The sequence below is a fragment of the Ascaphus truei genome, chromosome 19 (assembly GCF_040206685.1).
Source record: "Ascaphus truei isolate aAscTru1 chromosome 19, aAscTru1.hap1, whole genome shotgun sequence".
Classification (NCBI taxonomy): Eukaryota; Metazoa; Chordata; class Amphibia; order Anura; family Ascaphidae; genus Ascaphus; species Ascaphus truei.
The window spans coordinates 36,063,288-36,085,607 of NC_134501.1; the positions used below are offsets into that span (position 1 = coordinate 36,063,288).

General features: G+C 44.8%; 1 long non-coding RNA gene across 15 annotated transcripts; it reads left to right on the forward strand.

Annotated features, from left to right (window-relative positions):
• Nucleotides 1-1,728: 1,728 nt before the first annotated feature.
• LOC142470170 (uncharacterized) lies at nucleotides 1,729-14,243 on the forward strand. 15 transcript variants are annotated; one of them, XR_012789190.1, is made up of 6 exons: nucleotides 1,729-1,949; nucleotides 2,231-2,353; nucleotides 2,990-3,161; nucleotides 4,440-4,557; nucleotides 10,293-13,076; nucleotides 13,628-14,243. It is a non-coding gene; the product is annotated as an uncharacterized LOC142470170 (long non-coding RNA). The 15 variants fall into 15 exon arrangements; XR_012789194.1 differs by lacking the exon at nucleotides 2,231-2,353 and having other exon boundaries at nucleotides 1,730-1,949; XR_012789204.1 differs by lacking the exon at nucleotides 2,231-2,353 and having other exon boundaries at nucleotides 1,731-1,949; nucleotides 2,990-3,032; nucleotides 4,436-4,557.
• Nucleotides 14,244-22,320: the final 8,077 nt, after the last annotated feature.

The following is a 22,320-nucleotide window of genomic DNA, read 5'->3' on the forward strand; positions in this document are numbered from 1 at the left end:
CGGATGAAACGCGTAGGGTTCCCGTTACACCCCGTGGATATTACCCCTGTTGCAGTCCTGTGAAGTTGGTGCCGACTATTGTTTGTAATAGCTACGGTGTCCCCCGCTGACCTGTTCGCATACCTTTCCTCTCTGCCGAATCTGAGAGGCTCCAGCAGCAGATGCTGATAGGCTGAGAGGATCTGTGACGTCAGGCGCCATCCCGATCGCAGAAGTGAGAGCGTTGGGAGGACGCGCGGCTGTATTCACTAGACAACTGAGCGGCACCATATACTACAGGACCCAGAGTGGTCCAATTGCTTGTTTTTATTCGTGAGCATGTGAGTGCATTCGAGCTCCTCCTGGCTGAACTATTGTTATTATATTAAAGTGCGTTGCACTATATTTCTTCCTTTTTCCCTTTTTGCATATTGAGAATTAAGCATCAACATTACCTGATTCCTGCGAGATTGAATATTCACCATATAGGAGGAGTTCTTGCGCTTTGCGTATTATCTCTGAAGTTGTAGTGTTCCCCTGCAGCTCCTGTTAAAATGGCCGCGTGGTGTCAAATGACGCTGCGTTGCCATGGCAACGGGAGGCTACGTGGCGTCACGTAATGTAACGCCGCGAGGTCACAGCATCCCGGTGCCATGGCAACGCGGCATAATTTTACGCCGCACGGCCATTTTAACTGGAGCAACGGGATCACAGTCCAACCTATACAGGGGAGAAGATGGAGATCGCCGCAGCCAGCCGCCACGCAGAGTCCCCGTCATGCATGAAAGTCGCGAAGCATTCACTGAGCACGTGAGTAAGTGAGTAAGTGAGTAAGTGAGTAGAAAAGGAGCAAATCAGAAACTGAAGTTATACACAGTAAATTTGTATTGGGGTCTCTGAAGGTTTTAACCATTTATGGGTTAGCTAATATCAGATATATGTGCTTATTATGGTGGGATAGGTGGGCAAACGGAACATACCTAATATCTTGGGTTTTCATTATGGTAGGCAATTTTAATTCTATTTAATTGAATCTAATTTTGCTGTCAAGATCAATTTATTATTAAAGCAGCGTCAAGTTTGCATAATGTGTATTCAGTTTAAAGAGCCCTTTAAATTAATGATGGAAAATCTTTATTTGTTGTTAATTCATTTTGTGGTGAATGTGTGTGGGGAATCTATGGGCGTTTAGAAAAGTGCAAGCAAAAATATTAATAGATTTCTTGGAAAGTTAAAAAGTTAATGCCGCAGTGTTACATTCAGGTAAAAAACACTATTCAAAAGCAATTCAAATACCGAAAAAGGCTTTTCAAATGGAATATTTTATTAACATGGTACAGTAGTTGTCTATAATATGTGCGCACACACTCGCACACTTTGAATGGTCTGCCTAGAATTAAGATATCTTAATATGATCTCAGGTGTGGAAGGGATAATATTACACGGGAAAAAAAAAATATCTTAGGTTTTCGTTATTGTAGGCAATTTTGGCCACATCACGTATGAAGCTATTGCCAAATATCTCCAAGAAAGCAGAATTTAGAAGAGAAGAAAATAAAAAATAAAATGTTTATGGAGGCACATTGAACAGTGCGCCAAAGCTCTCAATATGAGAAAGCTGGCAAGGTGGAATCTCTTTGCGGTGAATTGTTGTCTTGGAGAATAGTTTCTCAATGGGCAGAAAGTAAGAAGGCGGTGTGAAGTAGGCTTATGTAGTCTGAACCGTACGCACCTCCCCCTGCGGGGGGCTCACACCCCGGGAGGGGGAGACGAGCTGACACCCAAGGGGGTCTGTCTGATCTCCAAACTCTCCTCTGATGCTTAGCGGGACCCCCATCTTACCGGGGCCCGGGACCCCCGGCCACTGACCCCATCCCGTCCCTACCTAGCGATGGATTCTCAATGCAGACGCCTTTTCAACTCCACCGTGTCCGGGCTGTGGAGGGACAAGGAGCAGCTGATAAGGAAAGGTCGGAGGGTGTCTCTGGGTCGCAATGGGGAGGGTGTCTGGTTCATTGGGGAATCTAATTCTAAGGGAAGGGGGCTGAAATGTGGGCTGATTATTTTTTTTTTTGGGGGGGGGGGGGAATCATGTTATTAGTACTTATTAGGAATTGCATTTTTTCTATGTGGGGGCTGGGATTAGGTGCCAAGGTAGGTGTGTATGTGATCTCCTTATTGGAGTTACTATTTAGGGTTAAAGAAGCATTCTAGTAAAACCCTCTGTTGATGGTGTTCTGCCAATCACCAGGCAGGAGCTTAGCCACGCCCCTTTTCCTGCCCAGAGACAAGAGAAATGAGCAGGAGGATTCTGGGACAGTTAGTGACAGTTGGAGATGCAGAGGGAGCAGAGATAAAGCTAGGGACCTACGCAGTGAGTAGCTAGGTTCAGATAGAAGCCATTGTTTTGGGGGGGGAGTGGGGGGTCTCTTTAATATGTATTGGGGGGAGTGGGGTCTTTTTAATATTTTTGGGGGAGTAGGGGTCTTTTTAATATGTATTGGGGGAGTAGGGGTCTTTTTAATATGTATTGGGGGAGTGGGGGTCTTTTTAATATGTATTGGGGGAGTTGGGGTCTTTTTAATATGTATTGGGAGGAGTGGGGGTCTTTTTAATATGTATTTGGGGAGTTGGGGTCTTTTTAATATGTATTAGGGAGTGGGGGTCTTTTTTAATATGTATTGGGGGAGTGGGGGTCTTTTTAATATGTATATATGTATTGGGGGGAGTTGGTGTCTTTTTAATATGTATTGGGGGAGTAGGGGTCTTTTTAATATGTATTGGGGGGAGTTGGGGTCTTTAATATGTATTGGGGGGGAGTTGGGGTCTTTTTAATATGTATTGGGGGAGTGGGGGTCTTTTAAATATGTATTGGGAGGAGTGGGGGAAATGAGCAGGAGGATTCTGGGACAGTTAGTGACAGTTGGAGACAGAGGGAGCAGAGATCAAGCTAGGGACCTACGCAGTGAGTAGTTATGTTCAGATAGAAACCATTGTTATTGTTTTGCAGCACGGGAGAGTGTCCCTTGTAGCGAGGCCCTCAGTTTACGGAGGTGAATCAGGACACGGAAGAGTCTATCATAAACAAGGCTTTGGGAAAGGAGTTACAGAAAAACATGTTATCCCAAGATGGCTGCCCTGCATACTGCCCCAACACTGATCTGATACACGTCCCTTCAGGGGTTACTGCACTTTTAAATATGTATTGGGGGAGGAGGGGGGGGGAGTGGGGGTCTTTTTAATATGTATTGGGGGGAGTGTTTTTTTTTTTAATATGTATTGGGCGGAGTGGGGGTCTTTTTAATATGTATTGGGGGAGTGGGGGTCTTTTTAATATGTATTGGGGGGAGTGGGGGTCTTTTTAATATGTATTAGGGAGTGGGGGTCTTTAATATGTATTGGGGAGAGTGGGGGTCTTTTTAATATGTATTGGGGGAGTGGGGATCTTTTTAATATGTATTGGGGGGAGTGGTAATAGTTGGTATGTATTTTGTGGTGGGGATTGAGTGAGAGTGGGGTAAATGACGGAAGGTGGGGGTGAGTGAGGTGAGGGAGTGAGGAAAAGGGAGTAAGATGCAGGGGAGATAAATACATGCGAGGCAAGAGGGGGTGAGTAAGGCGGACGGGAGAGAAAGACATGGGAAGAGGGGGGAAATAGAGGGGGCTCTGTGTATTTATTTGAATGCATAGGGGCGCTATAGGGGCATTTATCGCCGCTATATAATATGGGCATGATCTACTACTTTCACAGTCAATGGTCAACCTAAAAAATAAACAACCACCAACAATATCTAATTCAATCAAAACAATCTCCAAATAAACAACAATAAAAAGTAAACACATATAAAATACCAGAAATCAATAAAGCAAATTCCAGAGTTAAGAATCAAAACACCAGAAAAAAAAGAGAAAACACCACAGAAACACCATTATTACAAAGCAAAACACCAAAAATAAACCACAATTAAAAAGCAAACACCAAAACAATAACAGAAAATAAAAATAGAAAACACAAAAAAAATTCCATTATTAAAAATTAGATCCAGATTCTGTCCATCCAGATACTTCTCCACCTCCTTTACAGACGCTTTAACACTTACAGGGTCTGTGGTATCAACGTTAACTGTATGTTCACGGGGAGAGGAAGACGATGCTTATTCTCATGTCCATTATTAAATATGGATATACAGTAGGGCACCACCCGACTCAGAAATGTTTAAAGCAGCCGTTTTCCCACTGGCCCCCCTGTTTTTTCTTTCTTACCAGGTTATGAACCATATGCTCTCCAGAGCTGAAACCCACTATTTCTAGCTCCATAAGAAATCCCCCCCCCCATTGTGGGAATGGGGGGTGGGTGTTAGCTGGGTACAGTGGTCCCTTTGAGATGTAGAGGGAGAGCGGAAAGGTGGGTTGCAGGAGGAAGAAGGAGAGTTACTTATCAATATTTCTGTTTGAGGTAGTACGGGTCTCACCGGGTACAGAAGGTGGCCAGCAGGATCAGTGACTACAGATCCTGGCTCATTGCCAGGCTGGCATTCTTCAGCAGCGGTCATGGATTGAGTTGATCGGCCTGTGAAGGTAGGTGGATGAATTCAAGGTATGGCAGGGTGGGGATCGGGATGGGGGCCTGGTGGCTATTTGGGTGGCGCTGCACTCAGTGATAGCCCAGTAGGATGGGAGGGAAGGGGTAGGTGGGGGGACAATAGGTGCAGTGTGAAAATTAAGTGGTGGGTCGGAGCGGGGGAGGGAAGAGTAGTTAGGTAAAAGTTGACAGGGTGAGGATAAAGATGAGGAGAAAATGTGGTAACCAGACGTTTGGGAATTGGCTGTAAGCATATGTCATTCTGGCCAGCCTGAGAAATAAAGAACAATTGTGGTGACCTAACCGCTCCACCTAATACTCTAGTATCTAATCAAGAGAATCATGGTATCTATTAACAAGGTAGGTCCCAGAGAGGGACCAGAAAAGGTCTTATATTAGGAACCCACTGTGGAATTTATTACGTGGACTAGTAGCCAATGAGAACTCAATGTCTTCACAAGGGGGTCAAAAACCCACGGCTGAGATTACTCTGACATGCACAGAATATATGTCCACATAGGACTAATAAAATCCTCCATAGGGTGGCGATCTTGGACAGGGTAAACTGCTATGTACAAGACAATGCTTCCCCTGTATGGGCCAGCATACATAGGTAGCAAGGTGAATCCAATGTCACACTGAATGATTAGCTACACCCCTATTGATAAGTATACAGTCTAGTTAAAGTACTGTAGCTAGACATGTGCGGACCCCACCAGGCATTTTTTTTAGGGCCCCCTCATGTCTCTCTCTTTGCTCTTTCTCTTCTCTCTCCCTCTTTCTCTGCTCTCTCTTTGCTCTCTATCCTTGCTTGCGCTCTCTCTCTTTGCTCTCTGCACTTTTTGCTCTCTCTCTCTCTCTCTGCTATTTCTCGCTGCTCTCTCTCTTTGCTTTCTCTTCTCTTTCTGCTCTCTCTTTTCTTTCTCTTTGCTCTCTCTCCTTCATGTCTTTCTTTTCCCTCTTATGTATTTCTCTCTTGTATGTCATTTTCTCTTTGTGTCTCTTACTTCCTGTATCCTTTCCTTTTTATATCTGTTTTTACCCCTGTGATTTAACCCTTCCCGTCACCCTCTCACCTTTCCCATCCTGTCTCTCAGGCTGTAGCTTCAGCCCCGCCCCTTCCGCTCCCTCTCACCTTTTCCAGCCTCTCTCTTAGGCTGCAGCTTCAGCCCCACCCACTGACCTAGGCCTGCCCTCTGACCCAGGCCCCACCCACCTGCAGAGGATGGGATTTCCCTCTGTTTTTTTTATATTGTCTTTATAGATATTAACACATTGTTTACCATTTATATAATGTTGTATTATTTTTTTATATTCAGACTGACTCCCTGTTGGGTGTTTTGTCCCATATAGGCTCTTGTAGCCTTTCTTTCATTCAATCTCGATCACCTGATTTCAGGGGATTTTGGCGCCAAATACACTCAGTTCAGGGGGCTGTCAGGGGATTTAAAGATATCACTCACACTCTTTGATAAAGCACCCTTCGGGTGAGAAACGCGTTAGAGGACCTTTTTTTGCCTTCCTTGCTAATATGCGCATTTAATAAATCATCTTTGTTTTGGATACAAGCCTCCAGCCCTACTTTTGCGCGGTGATCAGTTCCTACCCTATTCCTCTTCTTCCTCAGTTAACCAATTGTTCATTAATATGCAGGTTGTGGCTTCTTCCTGCGGCACTACTATTGAACTTGATTCTTCCCTGTTAAACACAGAGGCTTGCGTATACTGACTGATCTGTGTGATTGATTTGAAGTGCTGGTTGTTTAAAGTGTGTGCAGTTAGAAACAGAAGCAGTTTTAACAAGGAAGCAGTTAAACAAGGTATAGTGCAGGGAGTCCTCGGTTATCCGACACAATGCGTTACTCAAAATGGCGTTGGATAGCGAAACGTTGTAAAGCGAAACACGTTTTCCCATAGGAACACTGTTTAAATGAAAGGTTCCGTTCCTGAAGGCATTTTTAATGCTAAAATACACAAAATATTTTACGCAGACAATAAGATATGCAGCATACACATAAATGATATAGTGCATCTCCTGTATTATATATATATATATATATATATCATATTACATAATACATAATTAATATAAAAATATAATATATTATATAGTATAATATATATATATATATTATATACACATAAACAACTTTGCAAAGCGTCGTAAGAGCGTTGGATAAGCCGTTTTGGTGTTGTAAAAATGAACATAGGTATGCATTGCATAGCGTTGGATAAGCCATTCGTTGTAAAACGAAGCGTTGTAAAACGAGGACTGCCTGTATATTGAAGTACAGTTTACTGTTAGTACTTATAAACTTCATAGTTGCTACAATGAGCAGGATTGAAAATGCCACTCAATGCACATCTTGCCACATGTATGTTCACTTGGAGCAGCTGTTCCAAGGAGCATACCGCTGTGAAAAGTGTGAGCGGGCGGTCACTTTAGAGTCAGAGATTGCTGATCTGAAGAGGCAACTTGCAATATTGAGGGACATTGGCAATTTTGAAAGGGGTTTAGAGCTCAGTGAGCAGGCCCTTGCTTCGACTAGTGGTGCAGATGGTGGCGCTGTTAGTGAGGAGCAGGTCGGTAGCTTGGTTGCTGTTAGTGAGGAGCAGGTAGGTAGCTGGGTGACAGTTAGAAGGGGAAGCAGGGGCAATAGGGAGAGGCAGGTCGTTTCTGAGCTGACACATCCCAATAGATTTGCCATGTTGAGTGAAGATATTGGGAATGTCGGGGCAGAAATGGCAAGGCTGGGGGAGACTAATTCCTCTAGCAGCCAGGGGAATAGTTCCTCCAGCACAGTGGGGACTCAGGATGCTCAGATACAAAGAAAGATTGTGGTGGTAGGGGACTCCATTATTGGGAAGGTAGATAGGGCAATCTGTTGCCATGACCACATGAACCAAACATTTTGTTGTCTCCCGGGTGCTCGGGTTTGGCACATTGCGGATCGGATCGACAGATTGTTGGGGAGGGGCTGGGATTGACCTGGCGGTCTTGGTACACGTTGGCACCAATGACAAAGTTAGAGAAAGATGGAGGGTCCTAAAAAATGATTACAGGGATCTAGGCCAAAAGCTTAAGGCAAGGACCTCCAAGGTACTATTTTCAGAAATACTACCAGTGCCATGCGCTACTGCAGGGAGACCGTCAGAGATTAGGTAGGTTAATGCATGGCTAAGAAAGTGGTGCAGGAAGGAGTGGTTTGGGTTTTTAGAGCACTGGGACTCCTTTTCTGAGAGGTGCCATCTATATTCTAGGGACGGATTGCACCTCAATGAAGAGGGATCTTCTGTGCTAGGGGGGAGAATGCTAAAAAGGTTGGAGGAGATTTTAAACTAGGATGGAGGGGGGAGGGGAATGAAACAGATAATGAACTAAATGGAATAGAGGAGGATACAAGGGGGTATGGAGGTAGAATGGGGGCAAGTGCAAGTTTGACAAGCAGCGAGACACCCATAGTAAATACAGATAATACTAGAAAACTTCTAAAGACTAAACCAAGTGGGTGCAGAAAGGAAGGAGCAGATAAGATAATAGTAAAGCCTGAAAAAAACCTTAAATGCATGCTTGCTAATGCAAGAAGCCTGACAGATAAAATGGGGGAGCTTGAATTAATAGCTGCAAGGGAGCAGTGTGATATCATAGGAATTACTGAAACATAGTGGGATGAAACTCATGACTGGGCAGTTAATTTAGAGGGTTATTCCCTTTTTCCGAAGGATTGAACAAATAGAAGGGGAGGTTGAGTATGTTTATATGTTAAACCGGATTTAAAACCTATTATTAGGGATGATGTTTATGAAGGGAATGATGAAAATGTAGAGACCTTGTGGATTGAAATTAGCAGTGGAGGCAAAAGTATAAAGAAAATGTTTGTTGGGATATGCTATAAACCACCAAATATCTGTGAGATTGAGGAAGCTAAAATACTTTTGCAATTGGAGACAGGAATCAAAACTGGGTCATGTTTGCATAATGGTTTTTTTTAATTATCCAGACATAGACTGGGGAAATGATATTAGCATTACAACAAAAGGAAATAGTTTTTTGGGGGTGCTTAAAGACAATTATATGACCCAAATTATTGAGGAACCAACCAGGAGAGGGGCAGAACTGGATTTGGTCATACAGTATCAAACAATGTAGAAGTAATAACAAATATTCAAGTCCTGGAACATTTGGGTAACAGTGATCATAACATGGTCTCATTTGAAATAAATGATCAAAAAACAGATTACTTGGGTTAAACAAAGACCTTAAACTTTAGAAAGGCAGATTTTAATAAACTGAGGTCTAATCTACACACTGGGATTATGTTTTTGCAGGGATAAATTGGCAGTCTTTAAAACACATTGTTAGAAAAGCACACTTATCAGTGTATACCCTTGGGCAGGGGTCGTCAAACCGCGGCTCGCGAGCCACTTGCGGCTCTTGGGGCACGTCCTCAGGAATTGCGGGGCAGACGCGTGGCGAAAAATGGCTGCAATTCCCCAGCGGTCCCGGTGCGCAGGACCCGGTGCGCATGCGCAGGTCAGGGCCGCTTCCCCCCCATCGCTCCCAACGTGGGACGGAGGGGGAAGTACCAGCTAACCTGCGGCCTGCTTCCCCCTGCGGCCAGCTTCCCGCGCTCCCCCCGCGGCCAGATTCCCGCGCTCCACCCGAGCCCACCTCCCGTGGCCCCCCCCCACCCCGAGCCCACCTCCCACACCCCAAACCCACCTCCCCTCCCGGGCAGCTGCCGCAGGGATATCGGGGGCAGGAGGGGGAAGAGTCCGGCGGCAAGCTGCACCCACCCAGTCAAGGTAAGTCACTGTCACCCACCCAGTCACTGTCTCCCACCCACCCAGTCACTGTCTAACACCCACCCACCCAGTCACTGTCTAACCCACTGTCTCCCAAAGTTACTGTCTAACCCAGTCACTGTCAAACCACCCAAAGTCACTGTCTCCCACCCACCCAGTCACTGTCTCCCACCCATCCAGTCACTGTCTCTCACCCACCAACCCACCCAGTCACTGTCTCCCACCCACCCAGTCACTGTCTCCCACCCACCAACCCACCCAGTCACTGTCTCCCACCCACACACCCAGTCACTGTCTAAGTCACTGTCCCCACCCACCCACTCAACCAGTCACTGTCTAGTCACTGACCCACCCAGTCACTGTCAACCCACTGTCTCTCAAAAATGACAAAAGGACAATCAAATTAGCAAAAATGGATAATGAAAAAAGGATTGCAATAGAAAGTAAGATCAACCCTAGGAAGTTCTTTAAAGCTGCAGTTCAGTCTTTTTAAAAAATTTTTTTTTTACTTCAATAGTTTCATGTGGGCAATCTCTAATTACCTAAAGAACGGCATAGCTGCCGGTCAATTCGTTCTCCGTCTATTGATCGGCAAAGTTTGGCGATATCTTTAAATATGGGTAATGTAAATGGTTGCTATAGGAACAAGCATGCTTGTTAAAATAGAATACAAGAAAATTGGTCTTTCAAAGTTGTTTTTTTTAAAACAGAAAATGCTAAAAGTATTTTTTCTTACTACAGAACTGATTTATTAATAAACACACACATGCAGGATATTGCCTGAACTGCAGCTTTAAGTACCTTAATAACAAAAAAATGAGAAACGAAAATATAGGACCCTTTCAGTGTGAGATGGGTAGGCAGATTTTTGGAGATAAGGAAAAAGAAGAGGTATTAAACAAGTTCCTTTCCTCTGTGTTTGCCAGGGAAGAATCATGGATCCGGTATATGTCTCACAAAATGATGACCAGAGGAAGATGTACGTCTGCCAATGATATTGGCAGCAGCACTTCCTACACTGGGATTATATTATCCAAGGGCAGAGCCTCAAAGAGATTCCTAAGGCAGCACTGTGAGATCAGCAACCAGCCATCGCTCAGTATTCATCACACACCTGATGATGGTCTTCAATCAACGGGGGGCACAACAGTGAATTAGTCCAAAGGTAGCATACTATCTTCAAACGTTTCATCCAGAGACCGAATGCAGGGAGGCAGTTTGAGCATGCGGCTTCTAGAGCATTTTGGTGGCTGATGTTAGAATGGAACCAAGCTTGGATTTCTTCAATAAATGTTTCTCATCTCACCATATCATATAACACATAAACCAGGCGCCTGAAACAAACAGTGAAATCTGACCATACTGTATATCAATGTCCAGATAGATACTCCTGTGATCTTCAATGGGTCTCACGAGCAAACATAAGATATGTAAAGAGAAATTGGAATCCTACTTACAAAAAGCAGGATAAAAGCAGGCTTTTGAGATGTTATTTGTCCGAATAGCAGCACAGGAATGCTCCTTGGAGTACTCCACTTTGCACCGTGGGTACACACAGCAGGATCTCTCTCCTCTCCTACATGTGGCTTACAGCGGGGGAAGGGGGAGGGGGAGTAATCCGAACGGTGCGTTCACGCCAGAGTCAATACTGTGGCTAGTTCAGTCCTCCTCAGTGATTTAAATATCAGTGTGAGTGATAATAATATCCACACTAAAACATATTTTAAATCAGTGCAAGCAAATAAGTATTTGATGGCAGATAGTCATCACAATCCTCAAGGGCTAAAAAATATTCCTAAGGGGCAGTTCGTCCGCCTGAGACGTAATTGCTCCAGCGATGGGGCGTTTGCAAGACAGGCGGATGAACTTAAAAATAAATTTGTAGAGATGAAATACTCTGCTGGGAAGCTTGATGAGACACTCGCTTTGGTCCAACAAATGGGCAGGGATAAATTGTTAGAATATAAGAGGAAGCAGGAATCTCCAGGAGCACAAGATAAAGTATCATTCATTACTCAATATAATTTAATAGCCCCAAAAATTCGAAAAATATTTTCCAAACATTGGCCTATATTGCTCCAGGATACAACATTATCACAAATTCTGACTCCCCAACCCTCTATTATTTTTAAAAAAAGCTAGCAATTTAAAAAAATAAGCTAGTTCCAAGTTGCCCCCTAAAAAACAAGAATTTGACTACAATTCATCCAAATTCTAAAGGGGCTTTATTCTATGTTCAAAATGTACAACATGTCTACATAGCGTCAGTAGCGAAACATTTAAATCAAATGTGACCACTAAGGAATATCAGATTAGTTCTGTAATTAAATGTAAATCTGAGTCTGTTGTCTATTTATTGCAGTGCCCGTGTGGCCTGCAACATGTAGGCAAAACAGAAAGAACATATCAAAGAAGGATATACGAACATGTGTACAATATCCGTAAAGGACTTACTACACAGTGTGTCACATAATTTCCTATTACATCATTATACAAATCCTAAACGATTGATCTGCCAAGCTATTGAGGTTTTTTTTACCCGATTGGAGGGGTGGAAATAAGTTAAACAAATCAATAAACGTGAAGCCTGCTGGATTTATGAATTAAAAACTCTTATCCCAGTGGGCTTAATATTGATTTTGATTTGGGGTCTTTTCTGGAAAAATAAATGTTTTTGGATTCGTTTGGAGTGTTCAATGTCATCTATATCTGTTTCCATTCATGCTGTAATTAGCACTGCTTATATATATAGTTAGTGTGGCATAATAATGCTCCTATATGATTCATAATGGGCATCCTTGGGCCACCTAATGGAGCATATAGGAAATATATATATGTATTTGTATTATGTCTATTATTGTTTTGTCATGTTATGTATGTAAGTGTATTATATGTCATAGTGATAGAGCATGATACTTTTAACCTTATGCAATTGTTTGATTAGAGTTTTTAATGATAATTATTATTCAATTAGCAAGGGTATTTAAGAGGAACCATGCCTAGCTAACCATAACCCCTTATGAAGTGAAGGCTGCTTCACGAAACGCGTAGGGTGGTGCAAGTGTCACCGTTATTGACTTTTAGTGCTGTGCCAACACACGGAGCAGTTTCAGCTACAAGCAGGCTGTAACAGCAGACTACTTCCTTATTCTGCACATGTGAACGCGCGGGCGCGTGGCCGCTATCGGGAGGTGGGAGGACACTGAGAGGAGTCAACTAGCCACTGTATCGACTCTGGCGTGATCGCTCTATTCGGATTACCCCCCCTTCCCTCGCTGCTAGCCACGTGTAGGAGAGGAGAGAAATCCTGCTGTGTGTACCGACAGTGCAAAGTGGAGTACTCCTTGAGAAAAGGCTGGAGAGCCTGAAACATGTAGGAGATTTTGTTTGTTACGTTAGTTTGTTTTTTGTTTTTAACAATGTAATTCAATAAACCTTTTTTATTTTTTGCTACCACTGGTGAGTTGATCGGTGCTTTTTCTGGGTTCCTGCTGTTCCACCAATTTTTTCAACTCTACTGCCCCACGATTGGAGTAACGCACTTCCGCAGCGCAGGTTCCGACAATTCGCTACACCTTATTGGAGAACGCCGAGAGGAGACGGGCACCTCCATGTGAGCAGCCTGAAGTTTTTCCCGGAAGGTCTGAGGCTTCGGTATCACCATAGCTTCAGCACGCGGGATTCTACAAGGCTTTACCATAAGGACACAGGTATTTACCTCAATACCTTTGGCCATTAAGGGATGCAGAAGCTAGGACCGAGATATTTATGCTAATGAGTTACTAAGGGTTCGGTTCAAGGCTGGCTCTAGTTTCTCTAGCTACTCTCTTATTGGGTCCATCTTTCTTTGTCAGTTCAATCCCTAATTGTACACAATATGCAATGTTATTTGGCCAAGAACTTATAACCTGATTTGCTGTGGATTTAGAACCATCTTTTGGACTTCATATATGTCATATACTTTTCATTTTTGGGTCTCTCAGATTATTTCTCAGAGTCTCTGTATCGCTATTTTTGAAGCTGGGAGTAGTTACCTATACAAGATTGCCTGGTTAATGTGTTATATGTTCTGTTTCTGATTGTACTTATCAGTTTTGTACCCGACAGCCTAGTATATATATATATATATATATATATATATATATATATATATTATATATATAGTTTATATATATAGTTTATCACTTATTGTTGATATTTCACTAGATAGTATTTAAGTTTTAGCGCTATAACACTAATTTTTCTTTGATCATCTCACCAGATACCATCCCAAAATCACCAACATTTTACTTCTGTTCTCCCTGGTGATTTTTGTAAAATTGAGCTACAGTCACCAACAAGACTACAACAAAATAACGATCCAGGTTCTGCAGCGACAGGGACAAATTGCAGTAATCAAAGAAATAATCGGAACATCAGCATTTATAACCAAGACACTAAATGAGAATTTTGCAAAATTAAAGAAGGAAAGGGAAAAGTTCATGGCGGATTCCATTTCTATCCAAAAACACGAATGGAGCATACCACATCTGGAAGCTCTCTTGTAACAACTATGCAAGGAGGTCCAGGAGACATCGGAATGGAAGAAAACAATGGCCAGTAAATGGGATGTTCAATACCTTTATGAAAGTGTGCTCCATCTGATGCAAAACATGGAAAAGCTCAAGTCAGAGCTTCAAAAGGCATCGACCACAAAGAGCAGCTGTGCCTAAGCAGAATGTGGTCTTGTTCAATTGGATGCCATAGGGAGAGAGTCAGTAGACCCACATAAAACAAATGTACTGCTTGGTTTTAATTGTAAGATGTGTTATTAGAATGTTATGTTTCTGTATATTCTACATGTTAATAAAAACAATAAAATATTAGATATATTCAAATATAGAATTTGATTTTTGACTGTGTAAAGTTTGAGAACAGTAACACATGGTGGATTCCTTTTCTGTATAAGCGTGATGCATAGAGGGATATCAGATAATGCAATTTGCTCACTGACACAATGTAAAGATCTGCTGTATTGTTCTCTCCAGGGCTCTGCAAAGTGTGTTCATAAAGTTATATTATTGTGTACTGTGTAATTCCTGCTATTGAATTCATTTTTTTTAATGTTATCTAAACTGGAGGATCCCACAAACACCAATTCGTAAAACTAGCAACGCTATACAAGAACATGTTATTATTATTATTAGAATTGGTGGGTATGCACTTTTGCCCACAGAATGAGTGACAAAGTATTTTTTGCTGACAAAATGTCTTAGGACAGGCCACAATCAATTGTGCAAACATAAAGACAGCAACAGTGTTAACAAAAATGTAATGTTACAAACGGCTCCCTATACCAGAGGTCGGCAACCTGTGGCTCCCGAGCCCTCCTACATGGAACCCCCAGCTGCTGCCTCTCTCCCTCACTATCCTGCCGGCAAACCTAATCTGGCCTGATCCGCAGAGGGGGTCTGCTGGAAGGTGTCCATGGAGGTACCTGTCCAGGCAGCATGCTATAGACTGGTAGAAGGGAGGTTCCCCTGACAGGCACCTCCTTGGGCACCTTTCAGCAGGCAGCTCGGCAGGCCCCCTCCACAGGCCTCTAAGGTCTGTAATATAGTGCGTGGGCGTCAATGATCATTGGCTGTAAACCAGACATTTGTATTCTTGGGATGCGCGCGCGTCATAGCCACCCCCCTAGCATCACAGCTTGCCCTATACAAACGTAACGCCCGCGCAATACCCGGCGCGCATTCACACATGCACCAGCGCCTACTATATAACAGGATAAAGATTCTGTACAATCTACAGGAGGATTATGCAACTTGAGCCATGGCAGTGCAAGAATGACGTAGACTGTAGGAGAGTGAATGACGTCCTGATGACACCTCCGAACCTGATGATGTCATGAGTTTCTATTGGCCCGCAGGGCGCGGGAGCTTTGAAACGCCGCCCAGGGCCGCCGAGAGGGGGCGACAGCTGCGAATCCTGTACTAGGCCAGCGTAGTAAAGGGGACCATGGAGGTGCCTGTCCCTGCAGCATGCTGTAGACTGGTAGAATGGAGGTTCCCCTGACAGGCACCTCTTTGGGAACCTTTCAGCAGGCAGCTTGGCAGGCCCCTTCCACAGGGCTCTAAAAGGCCCCCTCAATCCTCCAGAGCAGCCTGTAGGCAGTGGGCTCACTCACATCCTCTTTTCCAATATCCCTGTCCCCTATCTCTCACTCCTCTCCCAATATCCCTGTACCCTCTCTCTCACAATATCCCTGTCCCCTCTCTCTCACTCCACTTTCTTCCCATCTCTCATTCCCCCCTTTCTCTCCTTCCCCAGTCATTCTCTTCCCCCCTCTCTGTCCTTCACTCCTCTCTCTCCTTCCATCCTCTTTCTCCTTCCCCCTCTCCTTCACCTTCCTTGCTGTAGACCAGGGGTGCGCAAACTGGGGGGCGTGAGATTACCTGCGGGGGGCCCAGGATTTACCGAGGCCCTGCACACTTCCCGAAGGCACTTAAATTAAGCGGCTAAGGCCTCTGTAAACTTCACTTACATTGGTTCAGATGGCTTTTGGAGACGCGTAGCCATGGCAACGTGACATCATGACGTGCAGAACGGCGGAACCAAGGTATGGGGGTGCTCGGAGAGAGGGACAGCCGGTAGGGAGGCGCAGGAGAAAAAGATTGCGCTCCCCTTCTGTAGACTGGTAGAAGGAAGATTCTCCTGACAGGCACCTCCATGGGCACCTTTCACCAGGCAGCACGGCAGGCCGCCTCAATCCTCCAGGGCTGTGTAAGGACCCGCGCTGCGGGGACTCCCGCTATCGGCGCTTCCTTACCTCTTTTCCCCGCTGCCTCTAACCCCCGGCGGCGTTCCCCGGCCCTCGGCATCTCCCCTGTGGCTGTCTCCACGCCTGTAGGGGTGACGCGCACGGACCCAGGCTTCGATTTCATGGTGCCAGGAGCCTGGTCCCGCCTCCTCCATTACGGCGTACGCATCGGCGCGCTTTCCTGCCCCTGTTCCACCAGGTCCGCCCCCAGGCTCCTCTCTCCTATCAGGGCTACCCCTGGACCGCACCTCCGCTCCTTCCTTTCCCCTGATAGGTCCCAGCCCACTATTTAGCCTGGTCTCTCCATTACCACAGTGCTCTGCATAGCTCCTGTACCTTGATGCTGTCTGCTTCTGCTTGGCTCTCTTGTGTTTCAGTCCCTGTTCCTGTTCCTGGATTCTCTGCTGACCTCCCTGGATTTCAACTTTGGCTTTGGACTTTGACCACGCTGCTCTCTGGACCCCTTGGATTTGGCTTTGGACTCTCTACCTCGCTGTCTTCTATATCCCTTGGACTCGGCTAACGGACCCCTACGACACAGCTCTCTCCTCTCCACGACCCAGGCTTACGGACACTCTACCACGCTGCTCTCCCAACACCTAGACCATTGGCTTACGTACTTAACCCTTCTACGCTGAATTTGGCAAGTACTGAACTCTTTCTATTTTTGTTCCCTGGACCAGCTACGCTACTTCCACACTCCGGCCCCGCCCCCGTTTACTGTTAGGTGTGTGGTATTTGTCCTTTCCACCTCAGTCCCGGGGTCTCGTCTGGCTTGTGGACAGGCCAAGCGTTACATTATGCAGAGCCCATCAGACCCAGACCCCCCTGAGGTGGAAGATACCCTGACCACTATCTCTAAACACTTTACCTTTTTGGACAACAAGGTTACTGCTCTTAACCAACAGGTTGCATCCTTAACCTCTCAGATTCCCCAGGTTAATGTCTCCAGTTCCGTTATCCCTCCCACTGTTTCCCGAGAAGGAACAGGCTCTTCGGAGTTGCGGATCCCAACACCTAGTAAATACGCTGGAAACCCGCTTGCTTGCCGTGGGTTTTTAAATCGGTGCGAGATACAATTCGAATTGTCACCTTCTCGCTTCCCCACGGACTAAACTAAAGTAGCTTATATTTTCTCCCTTCTCACCGGGGACGCCTTGGCCTGGGCTTCACCAATCTGGGAGCTAAAACCGGAACTCACTTACTGCTTCCCCAACTTTAAGAGAGAATTTCGTTTAGTCTTTGACACCCCTGGACGTAGTGATATGGCTGCTTCCTCCTTGTTCCACATTTCAAAGGGTCGGAAATCTGTGGCGCGGAACGCTCTGGAATTCCGAACAATCGCAGCTGAGACTGACTGGAATGATGGTGCACTTTTCGCGGCTTTCTGGCAGGGCCTTCGAAATCCTTAAAGGACGAACTGGCGGCTTGTGAAAGGCCATCCTCATTGGAGGGCTTGATTGCTTTGGCATCAGGGTGGATCAACGACTTCTGGAAAGGCGGGCTGAACATCAACGTCCTTGTACTCCTGTTTCTATGCCTTCCGCTTCCAGGTGTCCTGCTCCTGCCTTACCGGCATTGGACACTCCTGAACCCATGCAACTGGGCAGCCATCAACTTTCTTCTACGGAGCGACTACGTCGGAGGAATGAGGGCCTGTGCTTCTATTGCGGATCTCCTGGGCACATCTTGCCGCGTTGTCCCTTGAGGCCGGGAAACGCCAACACCCAGTGAGGTATGAGGAGATTTCACTGGGTACTATCTTTTCTTTCCCCTCTGCCGCACAGGATCTCCCCAAGCGCATCTTACTTCCTGTCTTCCTTAAGTACGTCAGCATCCAAATCCCTGCCCTGGCCTTCCTCAATTCTGGATCCGGAGTGAACTTCATGAATCATGCTTTTGCTATCCAGTACAACATCCCTCTCCGGGAGAAGGCCATTCCGGTCGGGTTGGAGGCTATCGATGGTCGACCTCTTCAGCCAGCCTTTATCTCCTTTGAGACACTTCCCATTGAACTTTCTATGAAGGATGGACATTTGGAAATCATTTATTTTGATGTCATCCATTCCCCTTCGGTTCAACTCATTCTGGGCCTACAATGGCTACAACTTCACAATCCCATTATCGATTGAACTGCCGAGTTCCCCGTCCAATGGAGATCCCCCCCATGTGGAAGTGCCTCCTCCGTCCTCTACGGTATTGGCCGTTTTGGAAACATTTCCCCCGCAAGACGCCACCCTACCGGAGGTTTATTCGGAGTTCCTGGACGTCTTCAGTAAGGCCAAATCCGAGGAGCTCACCCCTCATCGCCCTTTCGACTGCCCGGTTGACTTTATTCCGGGTGCCCATTTTCCCAAAGCCAGTTCATATCCACTATCTTTGCCTGAGACGGAGGACATGGCCGAGTATATCACGGAGAACCTTCTAAAAGGCTTTATCCGGATATCCACCTCCCCCGCCGGAGCAGGATTTTTTTTGTAAAAAAGAAAGATGGGACGCTTCGCCCGTGTATCGATTTACTTTTTTAAAATAAGATTACCATCAAGAATCGCTACCCTTTGCCTCTTATCTCTGAGCTCTTCGATAGGTTGCAAGGCTCAACGATCTTTTCTAAACTTGATTTACAGGGGGCCTATAACCTTATTCGCATCCTCAGTGGAGACGAGTGGAAGACCGCGTTCAACACGCGCAGTGGTCACTATGAGTACCTTGTGATGCCGTTTGGGTTGTGCAATCCACCTGCAGTTTTCTAAGACTTTATGAATGAGGTTTTCCGTGATCTGTTGAATTTATTTGTGATTATCTATTTGGATGATAGCCTCATCTTTTCCAAGACCCTCGAGGAACACATTCTCCATACCAAGATGGGCTATCTCGTCTACGGGCCAACAAGCTGTACGCCAAGATGGAGAAGTGTGTCTTTCATCAATCCTCAACCACTTTCCTGGGATACATTGTCTCGGACCAAGGGTTTACCATGGATCCGGAGAAGCTCAATTCTATACTCGAATGGCCACAACTCAACTCCTTAAAGGCGATTCATTGCTTCCTTGGCTTTGCAAATTATTATAGGAAATTCATTGCTGGTTTTTCTACTTTGGTAGCACCCATTACAACCCTTACCAAAAAAGGGGCCGATCCTTCCTCTTGGCCATTGGAGGCCAGTCGTGCCTTTGAGTCTCTCAAAAGAACCTTTGTATCAGCCCCCATTCTGCGACATCCCGTCCCCACCCTCCCCTTTACCCTAGAAGTTGACGCTTCCGACGTGGGAGCCGGTGCAGTTCTCTCTCAAAGAACCACCCCCGAAGATCATGTTTAGGTTCTTTTCATGTATGGATAATGTATTTAGCAGCTTTATTTTGTTATTGTTGTGAATAATGTAATTTGTATTTAGGTAATTGCTTCTTTCTGGTAGTTAGATTAAAATGATGGTGGTTACTTTAAATTAGAATTGTTTTGGCAATGGTTTGGCTTTAGGAATTGAATAGGAAATTGTATAATTGATTTGTATTGTATTTTAATCGTTTGAGGAAATGGATTAATTGATTGATGCTAATTGTATTGATGTTGGTTAGTTTCTAATTGATTTTCATGATGGCATTGATGGTTAGGGGACATTGTTCATAGTGTATTTTATTGTTACATATATTTTGCATAGTGTTACATGATGCACAGATTAATTGCATCATGTACACACTCAATGCAATTGTGTGACATTTCATATACATTTGTGGAGCTGGTGATTTGTTGGCTTATATTTGCAATCAATGCTGGATTTATTTTAACATGCAATGTGGTGATTTTAAGATTAAAAGTTCATGTTTTGATTTATGCATGTTTTATGTGTCCATATCTGGATAATAGCTATTTTGCACATTATTGTACTTTATGTGTTGGGGGTGGGGGGAGGGTGTATTGGCCCCAAGGGTATGTGGGAAGGCCTCCCTTGTGGGTAGTGGGTAAGGGTGGTTAGGCCTCACGGGGTGGGGGGTTAGTGGGGGAGGGTATGTAGGCCTCCCGAGTGGTGGGTGAGGGTGGGTTAACCCCTTAATAACTGTAGCGATTAATAACCGCTATGGTGATTAAGGGCTTAAGGGACATTACATTGGCTATTGTGATTGTTGTGCATGTTTAGCAGCACCGGAGGGGCATGGGCAGAATAAAGATGAGGATGAAGATGGCCTTCATTGTGGGTGCCTGTAGAAGGTAAGTGTAATATGTTTTGACTGTATTTATTGAATGTTATATGTATTTAAAATGGCCAAATGCATTATTATCCATATGTGGATATGTAGACGGACATTCACAGAGGTACACAATTGGAGGCTTTTATAAGGTGAAATTATAATAGGCTTTATTGTGCCTTTTCCTTTTTCATCCAAACACAGGGGGGGAACAAAGCTTCTATTCACTTGGGAGTATTTCTAGTTAAATCCTATGCAATTAGTTCACATCTCCATTAGTTAAGCATGTCTCGCAGCCCCAAAACATATAGCATGATATAAGCAGTCTCTTAAGAATAAAAGTCTTATCTGTTTCTTGGTGGGAAAATCTTCACACTTCCTGGTTCAGCTTCAGGTGTAGTAGTTTTCCCTGTGTCTTGAAATCAGCTCTGCTGTGCAGAGCTCAAGACCGGTCAGCTCCAAAGGTCAGCTCTCAGTCAGAGCTAAGGAGAGTCACTTCCTGCCTCAAAGGCAGGCTTTTGTAAGCAATCTAATCAGGCAGATGGTGTTTAGTAATTAACTACCACACTGCTAGATTAAAGGCACATTACTGAACAGGGATAAGTCCCCTGTTACAGGATAATAGTAATTTTGGCCATTACTGTATAGTATGTGTTAGGGGGGTGTATTTAGTTATAATTCTTGTTTATTGTTTTTGGAGGTGCAACATTGGTACCGCAGGCCCGCGGGTACCCCGGGACTCCCGAGGGGACCCAGGGACGGCCGCGGGGACCCTAGGACTCCTGCAAGGACCCCCGCACTCCCGCGGGGAACCCCGCTTGGTGAGCCAGGGACCCACAGACACCCGCGGGGTCAGCCGGGGACACCCGTGCGACCCCCAGGCTCCCTCGGGGACCCCCGCGGGGTCAGCTGGGGACACCCGCCGGCCTGCTGTATGGGTTTTGCGCATGCAAAGATGAAAAGCAAGAATTTTTTCTAAGTCCAGATTTCTTTGCGTCTACTCTGACCTGACGTGTTCTGATCAACGCAACTTTTGCGTACGCTAAGGTTGCATTGCTTAGTGCAGAATTTCCGCTTAAGGGCAGAATTTCACGCAAACAGGGTTGCGAACGAGCAAAGTTGGACTTAGAAAAAATTCCAGAAAAAAGTAATTTTTAGAGCGCAAAGTGCCTGTTTGCGTTGCTTAGTGCATCAGGTTGAGCGCAAAAGCACGTTCTAAGAGCACTTTGCGCTCTAAAAGTGACTTAACAGAGCTTAGTGCATAGCCCCCATTGTATTTACATGTACATAGGTTATCGTATAATGTTACATAGTTCAATGCATATTTGCGATACCCATTTTTCTTTTTTTTTCTTCAAACTTATAACTGGTCTTGATCAAATATCTAGACCATTTAACTCCAAACCTTGTATCATAGCTTGCTTGTGACTTCCATCCTTCCTTTTAGTTATCATATTTGTTTAGACTAGGCTCTTCGTTTTTACTCTGTTCAGTCATGTTATGTTATATTATGTTGTGATGCAGGACGTTCTCCTTATTTTCTATTTCCTTTATCCGTTTTTCGTCCGGTTTAGTTTACCATCTTATCTCGGGTGTCATCTGAATTTATTCTGTTCTTGCTGGGGAGAAGAGTTTATAATCCTCTCCCATTTTCACCGTCTTTCTTTTTAACGAAAAAGAAACCAGCCCCGCTGGGGAGGAAGAATTTCTAATGAAGCCTTTTTTTAAATTCTCTTGAATATACTCCGACATTGCCTTGGTCTCAGGAATAGATAACGGGTAAGATCTTGATTTGGCAAGGACAGCTCCGGGCAAGAGGTCAATGGGGCAATCAAAAGGGAGGTGAGGAGGAAGAATTTCAGAACGGACCTTATCAAAGACGTCTAGGAATTCCGCATACACTTCAGGAAGGATAGGTTTGTCTGATTTTGGGATATCTACCCCGCAGATATGTTGCACCGGAATAACACA